Here is a 17057-nt window from a genome sequence, read left to right as displayed (position 1 = left end):
AGGCAAGATGGTATAAAATAATGATAATAAAATAAATTAAACAATGCACCATGGGAGTCCCACATAGGAAGAGCTTAATTAACTAGATTTCTCTCGGGGGTGTTTGTATTTATAGACATTCCTATAGTGTCGAATGAAAGATTTTGTGCTTTAAAGGAATTGTAGCCATCACTGAACTGATGGCGATACTGCTAGAGCAGTGGGTCCTTGCTAATAATGCTAAAGGTCAACTCCATCGGCTTCCTTTATCCTCAGCCATTCTGGTTTTGCTTTTCTAATTCCTTTGCAGAAGCCAAAAGGAAAAGGAAATCTGTAGTTTCCTTAAGGCAGAAGCTATTTCTTCTTCACTTAGGATTTTCAGTGCCAGTGCCCATGGGAGATAATAAGTGTTTTTTGAACAAATCAAAAATAAGAATGGAAGGCAAACAGCAGTTCTAGGTTGTAAATGTAATTAAGGTTGGCAGAAGGAAACTCTGAGATCAATCAGAAGAGAAGAAAATAGAAAGGGGAGGGCGGTGAAAAGGAAAAACAGAAGAAAAAAGTGAAAAAAGCATTTAGAGCACACAGAAAAAGGAAGTTCTGATTACTTCTTTGAGGTACCATAAATGAAACGTAAAAAAAAAAAAAAAAATTATGAGAGGATGTGTTACATTCTGAATTGCTAATAATTCAAAACAAATGAATTTAAAGTTAGTAATAATATTTTTCTCCCATTTACACTTATAATACTGACAGAAAATATTAATTGATGATGATAAAACTTTTGGCTACTCATAATGCTGATTTGAAAGAGCAGATAAATATCATTCGTTACATCATAGCATCCACGGACATTCTCATTTGGAAAATGTGAGGTGAGGTTTCTGGCACTAAGGGACTTTATTTGGGCTCTGAATATCTTCACCATGTGATAAACAAATCCCTATAGCTCAGTACTCACGAGGTTGGGATCTGTAAACCCACTGACACTCAGTAAGTAGCTTCTTTTCTCCTTGCTTTGTCCCTTTTTTTGTGTCCCCACTGAAAAGCAGCACAGAATTGAATGGGTCAGTAACAATAGAGTTTGCTATCCACCATTCTTCTCTCCTGACATTTGAAGAAGTTGATTTATCTTATGTCCTGGGCAGTAGAAACAATAGCGCAATGTGAAAAAGAGAGATCTGGGCTGTTGTGGATGGTTCTTTTGTAGAGTCCACTGAGATAGTGAGAGGAAAGGGAAGGAAGAGTTTCCTGTTTGATTGTTTGTTTTATAAATTCTGTTTTCAGCTTCTTGATGGGGACTACCATACATCTGATACCATGTGGAAAGAATGGCTGTACCAAGTATAACAACATATGGTCTTACAGCACATCTTAAATAATAATAAGGCATATTGTTTATTCACTATTTAATTGAAAACACAATTTAAAATCTTGTTCTCCTGTGGTAGCATTTAATGTGCCCAATAACTGACACACATGAAAGAACTCCATATAGTGGATCATGATTAAATGATCCACTTAACTTTTGGAAGGATGGCAGATACTGCCAGAATCTGCGTCTGTACCTGTGTCCCTGTAGAATAGTCAGAGCTCAAATATTCTTATACACATTTCTGTTCAATGTATTGAAGGGCTTGGCACATGTTTAACGTTACAAACTCAAGAAATTCTAAACGAAATTTTATAAAGGTGGGGTCAATAAACATCTAGAAAAAATATACAAGTCATAAAGACAGTCTACTTGTCACTTGATGAAACAAATATTTTAAGTGATAAGGATGGTTTTCATGTGGTCATTGGATACTGGCATGTTCATTGACAGGTGGAATCATGTAAAAACTATATTTAGTTGAAATTTATGGAGACATTGCAGAAATATTAGTCTATTCACTCTTAGGGAGGAATAAAAAGAATACTCACATGCATTCTGAAGAAAATTGTATAAGCATGATTAATAGTAAATAAATATGAGGTCAAATGCATCTGCATTCTAAAACTTTGAGGTTGTCTGTCCTGAACTAAGATTAAAACAATAACAAAACTAGTAGTACTACCTGACAAGCTACTAGAATATATGACACTTTGTATTTAAAGTGACAAATGCTCAGAAAGGTTGTTGACATATTTGGTGAAGATTTAATTAAAAAGAATTGTGTAACCATATTACCAGCACACGAATGTGTGTGTACCCTGGAGTTCAAAACCAGATTGTGTTTTCTATCTCTAGTGTGAACCTGAGAAAATCAAGTTAAAGTAAAACCAAGAACATATGAATGAAGAGAACCTCTGATTTAACATGAAAATTTTGTCTGCATTTTTCTGAGGAGTCATAGTTTCATGGGAAACAGAAACTTTCAAATGTTACTAATTCTGGTGATGGCTAACATGACTAAATATATCATTAAATAAACTGTGTAAAATATATATCATTCTGTCAGCTTCTCATGTGGGTTTTATAATATCAGCCTCACTGCACTTAATTCAATGCCTTTCATCTGGTGAGTTCTCAGGATATGTTTGTTATTGATAATGATGACAATAGTCCAAGCCATGATCTCATTTTCCAGACTGTGATCCCCTCTTCATTTTCGAGTTCCTCTCTAGGACAGCAAGGTTTTAATTCTCCCTCATCATGGCAATAAACCTGTCGTTGTGATCAAGTCAGACATAAAATTTTCCAAGGCTAGCACACAAATTTCTTCTCCTGCATGCAAGTTGCCTCATTCTTGATTCTATCCTTGATGACGGGAAGGCCATCTTGTATATCATCTGTCCATTTGTAGACCAAATGGTCTACAAGGACAGGGCATCTAAATTTTGCCAAGTTTATTTGCAACCCACTGCCTGGTTCATGATTAAGGCAGAGCTGACAATTTTTTCTTCTCAACAGCAGGAGGAATACATTGTTTTTTTGTTTTTATCTTTCAAAACAGATTACTGTAGAATTTTAAAGTGTGAGTCAGAAAAATAGACATCTAAAGCATTTAGAATAGACTTGGTCCCCAGCCTAAAACTTTTCATGAGGCTCCAAATGTTTCTTTTTATGTCTATGAAGAACATGTACCTAAATATTTAAGTGTTTTTCTTCTTTTTGAGAATGAGTAACATTTTACTTCTACCTCTAAAAATGTATTTTATCATATAAATAAAAAGACAAAAAGTACCTAAAAGCTTCTAAACATAATCCAATAAGTGTTTACAACTTGAACCATATTGCATACCATTATTCTTACTGTATCAATAGCCAAACTATGCCTCAGATATAAATATAGGAAATTTACATCTTATCTAATTATTTTTTATATGTTTCAGTGCTTTCAGTGTCTATATCTTAGCTTTTTATTGTGTGTCATGTATGCTTGTTCTAATAATTTAAATGTTACAGGAATATAGGTGTAGAATACAGGAAGTCCACCATAATCCCACCCTTTGATAGCTACCATTACCGATTTGGTTTACATTAGCAATATACTAATGTGTTATTATTTTAATAAGTGATAATTATTTACAGAAACATGAAAATATTTTGCCACTTTGTTTGTTTTACTTAATAACATTTATTTGATGTCCTTCCACGTTAGGGTATATTAGAACTATATCATTCTTTTATTAAAGAGCTATATGATATTCCATTATATGGATTTACTGTAATTTATTAAACTAATACCTATTGACAGGTATTTGGAAGGTTTGTGAGTTTTTACTCTTCATCAATTTATCACTGAACATCTTTTATGCACCTATATGAGTGTTTCTGTAGAATAACTTCAGGGAGATGGAAAATTCAAAGGAATTAATAGTCTAATAAATATTGCCAAATACTACTGTCAAAAGCATTGCAAAGAATTTACATATCTGCCGATAGTATATAAGAAAAACTGCCCTACACACGTCAATGTTTTTTAAATCATGCAATAACTTTTTAAAGCTGGCGTATCAAACTCACACAACCTCAAGTTCAGACAGTTGAAAAAAAAACATGAAGTAGCTCACAATAAGAAACTGGGTAGTAGAAAATCAGAAAATTGAATTTAAAAAAAGAAAAAGACTATGATGGCCAAAGTATATCTTTAGTTTTCAGCCCTTGTCTAAATGAAATACACCTAGTTGTGATTATTTTAATTTTAAAGCATAGATGTGCCTTCACTACAGAAAGCAGTACAATCTTTGATAATTTTACTACATACATCTTATTATTACCTTATTTTCTTTCTTTATATTTTTTTCAAATTTTACAGTTATGAGAAGAATCATTCTCTCCTAGGTTTAGGATTCATTGTATGTTGTATTGTTTTAATCAACATAAATCTTCTATGATAGGTATTATGAAAACAAAAAATATCATCGTATATATTTTGCCTATTTATAAACACAATTTTGTAACTCTCCTCAAGTTGGTGTAATGGCTTCAATTTTAAATATAAGATTATTTTAATACTATTATTTATATATCAGTAAGAGAGAGAAGAAATGGAAATACACTACTTGTTCTGAATGTAAGCACTATCCTACTTAAACATTTATATTTAACCCAGTAAAACGTCCTTGAGAAGAAAAAGAAATCCCATTATTTTAGCATGACAAAAAACAGAAGAGGAAAATTCTAGTTTCCTTTTGATAACAGTGGTTATCTTGTGGTGTGTGAGAAAGGGTGAAGGCCATGGAGAAAATTGGCTCTGCTCTCATTTTTCTAGTCCCACTGCATCAATAAACCTCTGGAAGTTTCAACATAGATCACACAATGTGAGCATGAGGCAGCTTGGCCTTCTTTTAGCACTTGTTATGCCCTTTAACCTCATGAGACTGTCAAGGAGAGATGGCCTAGTGAGGGATTCCCATTGCTACAGGAGGCACTGAAAATGGATTTCAAAGTAGAATAGTCCCTCAGTCTGAGATGAGGATAATAATGATTAAGGAGAGTTTAGAAATGAGTCAGTTATGTTACTCTGATTGTACTTTTGTATTTTTTGACCATTATTTATACTATATTTGTTTGTTTAAAGACCTAAGAAATAAAATACCTAGAGATAAAATAAAGCATAAAATTGCAGCCAGTTATCAGCACTTCCAGTTTATACTGTATTTAAGAAAAAGATAAAGCCACCACCTTTACTGGATGTACAAGAAATAGTTATATGATATTGACAAGTGAAAATCAAACCTATGTTAAGGATAATTCCTTAAGTGTTTGTGTTCAAAACAAATCATATCATTATGTTTTGAAAAATCATTTTGATGAATAAAATACAGGTAACCTCTGTATAACGTGGCGCTTCTACAACACAGTTTCACTCTAACATGGTTTGAGAATTAGAGAAATCCCCGAACAACATGGAGCGTAATAAGATCTTTTGAGAGCAAAGCATATCTCATTCGAAATTAGGAAAATCCCCGAACAACACAGAACATAATAAGAGCTTTTAAGAGCAAAAGCTATCTCATTTGAAATTTTTCATTCAAGTGTGGACATCGTATCAGATTTGACTGCAGAATTTTAAAATGTATTAGAATTTTAAATCCGTTTTGTTCATGGAGTATTACGTTCAGAGGATGAAGATATCTTGTCAAAAAGAAATCCCCTCGGTTAATGGTGCTTAGTAGTGATGATGAAGAAAACATTAATACATAGTAATATGTTATACATTTAGTGAAAATTGCTTTAATAAAGACATTTCTCTTAATTAAAAATATAACAGTATGTTTTTAAATTTTTGGAAGCTCACTCCCTTTTTTGTACTAGTTCTTTGTTTTGTGTAACACAGATTCTCATAACATGGCACTTTTTAGGGACCTAACAACCGTGTTATATGGGGGTTACCTGTATATATTTCATATACATATACATATACATATACATATACATACACATATACATACATATATATATAATTGCTAAGATTTTTTTTAGCTATTCTAAAATAGGTTTCATCTGTCAGTTTTATTTTTTCTTAATCTACGATGCCATATGAGAAAGATCTCTACCATATATTTCGTTCCCCTTTTTTTTGCTTATTTTTAATTAAAATATTTATTTTTTCAGTCTTGAAGTGGCCTCTTTTTTATATCCTTAGTTATATGGTTTCTGTTCAGCTAGTCTTCGGATGATTCTTTACACTGATTGTTCTATAATTTAGTTGTAAATTTGATGTGATGCTGGGAAAGCAGGCATAGAGTTTACCTAATCTGCCATCTTGGATCTTCTCCTATATAGTTTTATTTCTTCAAATTCTTAAAGGTAGTCATAAGTGAGATAAAAATAACATTGTTTCAGGAAATGTGTGCCTTAGAACGAGATAAAACTGTCCAAGAGAAACACAAATTTTTAGATGGTTATTTTTGGTTTGATTTAAAAACCTAAAGAAACAACTAAATTGAATGTGCTCTGCTTAAAATAAAATAAAAAAAGGGCAGGAAAACATAGAGCAATAACATTGAATAAGAAATCCAAGAGGGCCTCTTAATTCATCATACTTACAAAAATTTTTTAAAAACCTAATTAGAAACATTTTTTCCATCATCTGATGTGGTGTTTAGATAGTTACTTTCAACTTAACCCTAAAGACAACACCAAAATAGTTTGTAAATATTTTATTCATTCATTTGTGTATCTATTTGTCCTTAATAGAAACCCTAAAGATGGCTTTTCTGTACATTTTCCCTACATTCTTTGTTTGGAATTATAGATAACTAGAACTATAATATTATGAAAATTAGGAGTCATTCACTATAAGATAATCAAACCTATTGGAATGGAATGCTTCTTCTGGTTTGGACTTCAGGCCCTTCTATCAGATTAGTATTGAAACTGATTGGCAAGTATCCCCATACAAATACAAATACGATATAATTTGGGCAGCTCCCTGTAAAAGAAATTTTTAAAGAACTTATAGGTTCTGAGCTTGTAGACTTGGGGTCAAATAACATACTCTATGCTCAGAATTTCATTTGCTTTGAAAATGTATACTCCCTTCAGTAAATCCTCGCAGATCTTCTAGTCTATGACAATGTTGCTTGTAGATTCCTTTGGGAAACTATAAGCATACATCTGTTCTTATTCTTTGCAATTTAAAAACTTTGCAATCATGAAAGTCACTTTAGTATGGATTTTTCTCTACTGCTTTTTATTTTTTTCTCTCAAATTCCCTCTAATTCTCTTAGACATCAGGTTTAGTAAATGAGAATTTCCCACCTTAAGCCAAATTTATAATCTTCATAACTAACTTCCTAACTGTGGATAGGAGTTTGCTAAAATTTTAATTTCTGTTAAGTTCAACAAAGTCCCTATGTGTCAAGCGCTTTGCTATGTGCTCTGGATAAATAAGCCATATTCCTCACCTTTCTGTAGCTTCAGTGCAAGGTCTTCAATCGTTTTAATCATACATTCCCACCAGTAAAAAAAAGTTTCTGCATGTACTCCACTCCTATATATGTATTTATATATAATGTAATGCATTACTGTACAAATATATTATTTAAATCATATGATATTTAAGCATAGATGTGAGAAATGATGAGGAAACATACATATAGTAAACACTAATAATTTTACTTGGCTTCTCAAAAGATCTTGTCTACCCCATAGGTTATATGCATTATGGTTTGGAGTTCACTGGTCTAAGGGGAGGATAGCATGTAAATAAATAATTTGAATAAAGTCGTCAATTATCTGACAGTAAACATAAGGTCCTAAAACATGAAAAGTGCTCAGAAAAGACTTTCTGAAGGAGGAGTCACTAGATCTACTCACAAGCATTTCAGCATAAAAAGCGAGTGAAGCGAAGAAAGGGGAGGAGGAGATGAAAATAATATTCCAAACAAGAACAAGTATGTATGAAACTAAGGGGGTGACTATAAAAGAGTTCAGGACTGACGAAATGTAGAATCAAACTGAGCATGGTGAGCGAAGATGCTGAAGAAGAATGCAAAAGGCAGATGGATAATTGAGACAAGAGCTTGGATCTGATCAATGTATGGGAAATCTTTGAATATATTTAAGAGAGTGAATGAAGGTCATGGTCAGATATTTTTTTCTAGATTGAGCCTCTGGGCAGCTGTACTGAGAATGGATCTGAAGGATGCAAACAAGGAAACACATCAATTGGCTACCACTTTTATCCACGTGATAGATGAAGAGCAATGGAATTAAAGTGGTGGTAGTGACAATACAAGTCTCGGGAGGGGATGAGAAATAGCATGAGGAAAAAACTCAGTAGAATTTGGTCATCATTTTCTGGAAGTGATGGATGAACGAGAAGGAATAATCTCAGTTACTTTGCAGGATCCTGACTTAGGCTACTTTTAACTGAGATGGTGAACACAGTAGCAGGAAAAGAGTTGGGTCAGGGAAGAAATAAGCAGTTTTCTGGGTTGTTTTTTTTTCCAATAAAATTTATGAACATTTCTAAATGAATAAAGTAAAAGGAAAAATCATTTGTCATTCTACTTTTGAAAGGAAATATTTGTACTTCAAATACTATTTATAATATTTATGTTATTTTAAAATATTTGTGACTATTTTGGTTTAACTTCTCCCAGTCTTTAATTTACTTTAATGCTATTATATATTGAATTTATATATTATCTCAACTTTCTCATGTCTATTTTTCTCATCTAACTTTTTCTGAGTATTTTTCACGTCATTAAACTTTCTTATAAGTGATATTTTAGTGGCTGTAAAATACTATCTGCCTTCTGGATGTACCACAATTTTTTAAATAATTCTCCAAATACAGAACATGTATTTTCAATGTTTCAAACAATTATATAATAATATAATGCCATGATACACTTCCTTTTGTCTGAAAATTTATTGCTTTTTTTTTTTAATATAACAGTTTATTTTATTTTATTTTTCTTTTTTTTAAGGAGGGTGCAGCTCACAGTGGCCCATGCGGGGATTGAACCGGCAACCCTGGTGTTACTAGCACCACGCTCTAACCAACTGAGCTAACCGGCCACCCCAAATCTATTGGTTTTTTTTTAAGATAAGAAACAATAAGCATATAAAAGTTTCTTAACATATTTTGCTACTAATATATTTTCATCAACAGTATATGACAGTGAAAAAGATGTGCAATAAAAATCTTTTGCTAATTTGATAAACATAAAATAACATTTTATTCACATTTCTTTGAGTACCATTGAAGATGAAGTATCCGTGTGTTATTAGCTATTCATACTTATTTCTTATGCATGTTGTTCTTACATTTTTCTACTGGAATCTTATTGTTATTAATTTGTGGATATCTTTAAATAATGAGGCTAATCACCCTTCACTGAAACTATGAAATAAATGTTTCAAGTAGTTGGCTGATTATCTTTTTATATAGTTTATGATTTTCTATCCCTTTACATTTCATCTGTTAAATTATCTTTATTTTAATAATAAGACCTGTTTTCAGGAAATTAGGAGACTACTGAAAAACATAAGGCAATAAATTAAATTTACACCTAACCACTTTTATTATACATGTGTATGTGCATCCACACATACACATGAATTTACATAATCATCCCTTCTTCCATGCACATACATAATTTAAAAGCATAAAGGGCATCATACTGTGAAAGCTATTTTATAGCCTCATTTTTCACTTATTGTATTTCAGATGGGTCTCCAATAATAAAAAATGCTATAGATACACTTTTATTTAACCATCTCAGAATATTACTTTACATAGATATTTAATGATTTAGTTATCTCATTATTTTCAGTCATGCAGGTTCTCATTTTCATTGTTTTATATTTACAACCTCAATGAATATTTTGTGTACATAGTTTTGAGTTCATAACTAATTATCTCATGGAAGTTTTTAAAAATAATCTGGAACCCCTAGGTCAAAGATTAGGCAAGGAGTAAGATTATTTGATAATAACAAATTGCCTTCTAGAAAAGTTGAACCTATTTACCTGTCCATCACTTATAGTATGATAGGCTTCATTTCCCCACATCTTTACCAACATTGAATGTATTTATGATAATAATCCACATTTGTGTGTTTACAATATGCCAGACTTTGTATCTACTTTACTTGTAAAGTGTCTGAACATTAGAAAATTTAAACAGTTTGCTTAAATTACCACAGAGAGTAAAAATGAACTCAAAGTTCAGTCTAATCTTAAAAATGATGTTAGTATGCCACATTATTTCTCAGTCATATTTGTTTATATGACCATTACATATCAAATGTCTTTGATAATTATGTTGAACTTTTTTTTTTTAAGTTGAGAAGTGACTGAAAATTCTTTTGTAAAAAGTTCCCACAGGGCCTTGCCAATTATCCCAATGAGGTATTCTTTTCTTAGTGATGTGTAACAACTTTCTAGATTTTAATAATATTGATATTTTTGTATCTTATACATGCAGTGAATGTTATTTAAAATGTCTTTCCTTATTTAAGTAAAATTGGAGCCTTTTCTAATATACATCAATGAATTTTCAATCAAAATCCCAGCAGGATTTTTTTGTAAATAGCAACAAGTTGATGCTGAAAATTATAGGGCAAGGCAAAGGAATCAAAATACCAAAGCAATTTTGAAAAAGAAAAGGATACCCATTATCTGATCTCAAGACTTACTATAAAGCTACAGTAATCAAGACAGTGTGTTAATGGGAAAAACTATAAATGCACATACCAATAGGACAGACTCGAGAGGACAGAAATTGATCCACACAAATACAATTGAGTTTTGACAAAGGTCCAAAGGCAATTTAATGGAGAAAAGATAGTCTTTTTAAAAAATGGTGATGGAACAGTTGAATGTCTATGCAAAATATTGAACTTCAGTCTCTTATACAAAATCTTATGCAAAATTGATTATATACCTAAATGTAAAACTGAAATTATAAAACATTTAGATGAAAAATAGGTGAAAATCTTTGGGTTAGGCAAAGAGCTCTTAGATATAATACCAAAACCAATAAGCATAAAAGAAAACATGATAAATATGACTTCATCAAAAATAAAAACTCTCTGAGAAAAAACAGTCTAGAATACAAAAAACAAGCCATAGAAAGGGAATAAAATGTTTACAAATTGCACATCTCCCAAAGTATTTTTATCCAGAATATTTAAAAAGAACTCTCACAGCTCAACAATAGAAAACAACTCAGTAAAATTTGGGAAAAAATAAAATATACAAAGAACTCTTAATATCCAACAAGAGGAAGAAAGAAAAAAAAAAAAAAATGATTGAAAAATGGACCAAAGACCTGAACAGACACCTCATCAAAGAAAATATACAGATGGAAAATAACCATAAGAAAATATGTTTCACATCATGTCATTAGGAAAATGCAAATTAAAACAATCAGATAGCACTACATATCTATTACAATAGCCAAAACTCAAAACACTGACATCAGCAAACGGTAGAGAGAATGTGGAGCAACAGAAACTCTCATTCACTGACAGGGGGAATGCAAAATGGTACAGGCATTGTGGCAGTTGGGTGGTTTCTTATAAAACCAAATATACTCACTTTTAACATATGACTTAGCAATTGCACTCCTTGGTATTTACCCAAATGAGGTAAAACTTATGTCTGTGCAAAAATCTGCACATAAATGTTTCTAGAAGCTTTATTCATAACTGACAACGATGTTCTTTGGTAGTGAATGGATCAAGTTTGGTACATCCAGACAACGGAATATTTTCAACACTAAAAAGAAATGGGCTATCAAGCCACAAAAAGACATGGAGGAACCTTAAATGCACATTACTAAGTGAAAGAAGCCAATCTGAGAACACTACACACTGTTAAGATTCTAACTATAAAACCTTCTGGAAAAGGCAAAACTATGGAGACAGTAAAAAGAGCAGTGGTTGCCAGGGGTTAGGGTGTGGAGATAAGGGATGACAATGTGGAGGGAAGAATTTTTAGCGTAATGAAAATACTCTGTATAACAGTACAGTGATGGATACATGTCTTTATACATTTGTCCAAATCCATACAATGTATAACACTAAGAGTGGGCTTTAAGGTAAACCATGGACTTTGAGTGGTTATGATGTGTCCATGTAGGTTCATGAATTGTAACAAGTGTACCACTCTGGTAGGGGATACTGATAATGGGGCAAGCTATGCATGTGTGGGGGTGGGGAATATATGGGAAATCTCTGTACCTTCTTCTCAATTTTATATCATAATATGCAATTCTGTAGCTTAATCAAAGAAGAGGGTTGGAATCATTGCCATCTATGTTAATAGTGAAGTCATAAGCGTGGCTTTGTTTGATGAAGAAGAGCAGGAGAATAAGCTGAAATGTCTCTAGGAAGTCATTTGAGCAAAAGCAAAATATCAAGAACTTTTGTGGGGGGTGGGGGTGGCCTGATGGCTCAGGTTAGAGTGTGAGCAACAGGGTTGCAGGTTCGATTCCCACATGGGCCAGTGAGCTGCGCCCTCCACAACTAGATTTGAAGACAATGAGCTGCCACTGAGCTTCTGGAGGGGTGGCCGGATGGCTCAGTTGGTTAGAGCATGAGTTCTTAACAACAAGGTTGACAGTTCAATTCCCGCATGGGATGGTGGGCTGTGCCCCCTGCAACTAAAAGATTGAAAACAGTGACTGGACTTGGAGCTGAGCTGCACCCTCCACAATTACATTGAAGGACGACTTGGAGCTGATGGGCCCTGGAGAAGCACACTATTCCCCAATAAAAAATTTTAAAAAAAAAGAACTTTTGTGGGCATGTTTGTTTGGCTGCTAGAGCATTTATTGTTTTCAATGGGCTGACTTGACTGACTTATATTGTCTATGGCCACCTATCCATATTTGAATTTGTGATTCGTGACTCTGTGAAAGAACAGAGAAAGATGAGCCTGTGAAAGGGGCCTTCACAAAAGGATGCACAAGGTGTGAGGTAAGCCAAGAGGGACGGATGTCACAACAGCCCAGGGAGTGTGAAAGAAGAAAAATGAAGTTAACAGTGTCAAATACCCCTGGAGAGAGCCAGGCAAGATAAAGGGCTGCAGGTCATCAGTACCTTTAGAGAGAGCATGCTCCATTAAATGGGGTTAGAAATCAGATAGCGCTGTACTCAGGAGTGACTGCATCTTAGAAACTGGAGATAATGCTTGCAGACTGCTTCTATGGAGAGCTTGAATGAACTGGGGAGGAGAGAGATTGAATGGTAGCGGAGGTGTAATCTTGTGAAGAAAGCTCGGTTTGTTTTTGTTTGTTGATTCACTTCTTTGGACAGCAGCTTGAAGAATGTGTATAGGTTGAAGGAAAGGGGCCAGCAAAGATGAAGAAATTGAAGATAAAGGACAAAAAGGAAGGAACTAATGGCAAAAGCCTCTCAGCATCAGTGATAGGGAAAAATCTCAAACACTGGCTTTGCGTGCAGTAGCAGGAAGGATTCTTGATTCTTTAAGTTAAAGGGAAAAAAGGTAAGAATGTTGATAGATGTAGCAGTTTGATACTGGAGGGAAATGCAAAGATACACAGGTAGTTTCCATAGAATGACCTCAATTTTCTTGTTAAAATAGCAGGTGCACTGAGAGCGATGGGGAGAGATTGTATGGTTTAAGTGGGGTGAGAAACCTTTGGAACAGAGGCTGACCACAGAGAAAAAGGATTAGTGAAAGCTACTGAACAGCTAACTCAGAAAACCACGCATCTGCAGTGGTATAATTTGCTCCTGTAGCACTCATGTGCCTGGAGGTAAGAAAAGAGAATAGTCACTATATTTGGATTCAAGGTTGCATATATGGTGTAAGAAAGGACAATCTGTAGAATGGAAGGTAAGCTGCTGGTATACAAGCTATAATTTCAAGCAAGACTTGGAGAATGTGGAAAGATCCAGGTATCATGGAATTTGGATAAAAATAAAAAAAAGTGAGAGGAAAAAGGGTTTAATTTCATTTGTAACCTAACATCACTCCTGACTTAATCTTAAGTTTTTACCTTATTTTTCCTTTTCCCTAATTTTTTTCTTATTTTACATTCACTCATTATTTTGTAAGACCATTTTAGATACAAGGTCAAGTAAAAGCAGATAAAAGGAAACTAAAACACACAGATGGTCCAACAGAGGTGAGTTCCACTTTAACAAGGGAGATTGAAATTTAAAGTGTCTCAGTTGAGTTCTAATTGAGAACAAGATGCTGTAAGGTGGTTAGGTTTTGTAGTTGATAGGGAGTGGACGTTTAATGAGGTTGCAGAGGTGAGGGTATAATCAATCAGTGGTTCTCATCTTGTGATAATTTTGTCCCAAGGGGACGTTGGGCAATGTCTGGAGACATTTTTGGTTTTTACAACTGCGGGGTGGAATACTATTGGCATCTAGTGCCAGGGATGCTGCTAAACATCCTGCAATGCACAGGACAGCCACCACAACAAAGAATCATCTGATGAAAATGTCAACAGTGCTCAGCCTGAGAAAACTGGATTATATAAATTATAAGAATGAGAGAAGAAGGAGAATGGTAGGAAATTTTCTGGAGAACCATTGAAAAAAGGTGCAGCAGGAGGAACCACCTACAGCACAGGCATGCCAGGATATGTGAGACTGAAACATGTGTATCTGTGGGTGGTGGTTGGTGAGAGGATGGAAGAGTCGTTATTTGGCAGAGTCCCTGGAGAAACGGGTTTGTGGTACAAATTTGCATAGGATTCCTGGGTTTAGCTTTTGTAAAGCATACATAAGGAGGAGGAAAGCAAGGACATTTAAGAGAAAGCATACGCAATTTTCTACTTGCTTTTGAAAAGTCACGTTTCAGTTACTCTTAAGAGTTTCTAGTTCTTAACTTCGAAGTTTCCAGATGAATGCAACAAAGGTTAATACTGGTTTGGAAGGAACCTATCTCTGACACAGTGACATGATATGAGAAGTCATCTTTTTTTCCCCAGAACATTCCACCAACCCCACTATATGTCTCATTCTTTTCGTTTGGTTTTTCCCAAAACAGACAATACCAGTTGCCTGTTTTTTTTGGTCAACGTCATAGAGCTGACCATTTCTTCTGGCTACAATACAACATGTAATAAATACCCTCTGCTTTGGCTTACTTAAGATAGACCCTCTAACAATGATGCCCTTTACTTTGAACTTCTTTTACTACTCTAATACCAGACATGTATTTCCTTTAGATGATGTGTTGTTTATAATACCTGCCTTTTGGAAGACTGAAGGAGTTGCAATATTTAATAGGTTTTAAGAACTCCTAATCCAAATTTTGTTTATTTGGATGGCTAGATATTCCTTTCACATTGACTTATTAACAATGAAAAGAACTGATTTAACTACTATCTCTGAAACAAAATTGGCTAAACCTTTCAATTCTATCCACTAATGTCAAGACTGAATGACTTTTAAGATAATGTCAATTTATGTGATGGGTTCATCTATATAGTTTAGATGGACAGTGTTATCTGGGCCATAAACACCTCCAGATTCCTGTGCTCAGCACCTAACATTTAATAGAAAAATTCCAATCTGATTATCATCAAAAGAAACCTGATAACTCATTTTTTAATAATCAAAAATAGATTGATTTCATTTCCAAATCTAATAAGTCAAATATACAAAAGAAGACATATGTCCTGTAAAAAATTAGCGTATCATGTGAATGAGGTAGTATTTAAATAATTCTCCTCAATCTTCAGTCCCAGTATTCAGTGTTCTCCTAAAAGTAGGAATGATTAAAAAAAATATAGAGAGAGAGAGACTTCTAGCACCATGTATCATCTATATGTATTGTCATAGTGATCGTCAACTACTTAAAATTTATAGTATTTATTCAATTTGAAAAAATGAATTGGCCCTCCCATACACAGATAAATACAGTCTTTACCCTTTTAGTAAGTGAATGGATTAATCCATATTTCATTGTATATTTCTTTATTGCAAACATTTTGACAATATGTGTGTGTAATAAATGTGTTATCACTTAAAAATTATGTCTTTTCTTTCTGGCAAAATCAAGGCAGACGCATATTAGTATATATATATATATATATATATATATATAAATTAACAACATTTACCTTAGCAAATGATGATTTAGAAAACTTACCAGCAGGTGTTGTATTTCATCACACTTGTTTTTAGTTGGCACGATGTGGGCAAAAGTGGTATTTATTTCTTTTGTGTAAATTATGCAGTACTAAATTGTTAGGGTTATTTTAAAATTCCATCGCTCCGTATACTGTATATTCCTTTTCCCATTTTCTTTACTTTATAGCAGTATCACTATTTAACATAATACATAATTTGCTTTGTTTTTATGGCTTATGTGTTTCTACCCACTAGAATTAATTTGCTCTAAGGCAAAAACATTGCTGCATTTTTTAAAAAATATTTTTCTTATTTTTTTCCAGTTGCTTTTACTTATTACTTTTTTCAAGTACAGTTGACATTCAATATTATATTAGTTTTAGGTCTACAGTATAGTAAGTTAGACATTTATATTAGTTTTAGGTCTACAGTATAGTAAGTTAGACATTTATATAACTTACAAAATGATTCCCCTGATACGTAAGTCTAGTACCCATCTGACACCATTCATAGTTATCACAATATTATTGACTATATTGCCTATCTTGTACTTCACATCCCCATGACTATTTTGTAACTGTCATTTTGTACTTACTAATCTCATAATCTTTTTCACCCAGCCCAGTAACACTTGCTGCCACCTGGCAACTATCAGTTTATTTACATATCTATATTTATTTCTCTTTTGTTTTTTTATTCATTTTGTTTTTTAGATTCCACATATAGGTGAGATCATATGATATTTGTCTTTGTCTGACTTATTTCACTTAGCACAATACCCTCTACGTCCTTCCATGTAGTCACAAATGGCACAATTTCATTGTTTTTGATGGCTGAATAATATTCCATTGTATATATCTACCACATCTTTATCCAATCACCTATTGATGGGCACTTAGGTTGCTTCCATATCTTGGCTATTGTAAATAATGCTGCAATGAACATAGGGATCATACATCTTTTCAAATTATTGTTTTGGATTTCTTCAGATAAGTACCCAGAAGTATGATTGCTGGGTCAAGGAATGGGAGTCAAAGAATTTTAGAAGGATTGCTGGTTAGCTTTTTTTTTCT

The 17057-nt window shown here is 33.4% G+C and overlaps 1 protein-coding gene and 1 non-coding gene across 3 annotated transcripts in view; both read right to left on the bottom strand.

Moving 5' to 3' along the window:
* The window catches only part of CSRNP3 (cysteine and serine rich nuclear protein 3), a 192821-nt gene that overhangs the window by 131661 nt on the left and 44103 nt on the right, over positions 1 to 17057 (bottom strand). The window lies entirely within an intron of this gene.
* On the bottom strand, positions 8865 to 8938 carry TRNAT-AGU (transfer RNA threonine (anticodon AGU)). Its single transcript has one exon. It is a non-coding gene; the product is annotated as a tRNA-Thr (tRNA).

Source organism: Rhinolophus sinicus, linkage group LG01 (assembly GCF_036562045.2).
Source record: "Rhinolophus sinicus isolate RSC01 linkage group LG01, ASM3656204v1, whole genome shotgun sequence".
Classification (NCBI taxonomy): Eukaryota; Metazoa; Chordata; class Mammalia; order Chiroptera; family Rhinolophidae; genus Rhinolophus; species Rhinolophus sinicus.
The sequence above is the reverse complement of the archived record's forward strand: the minus strand, read 5'-3'. Positions and strand labels throughout refer to the sequence as shown.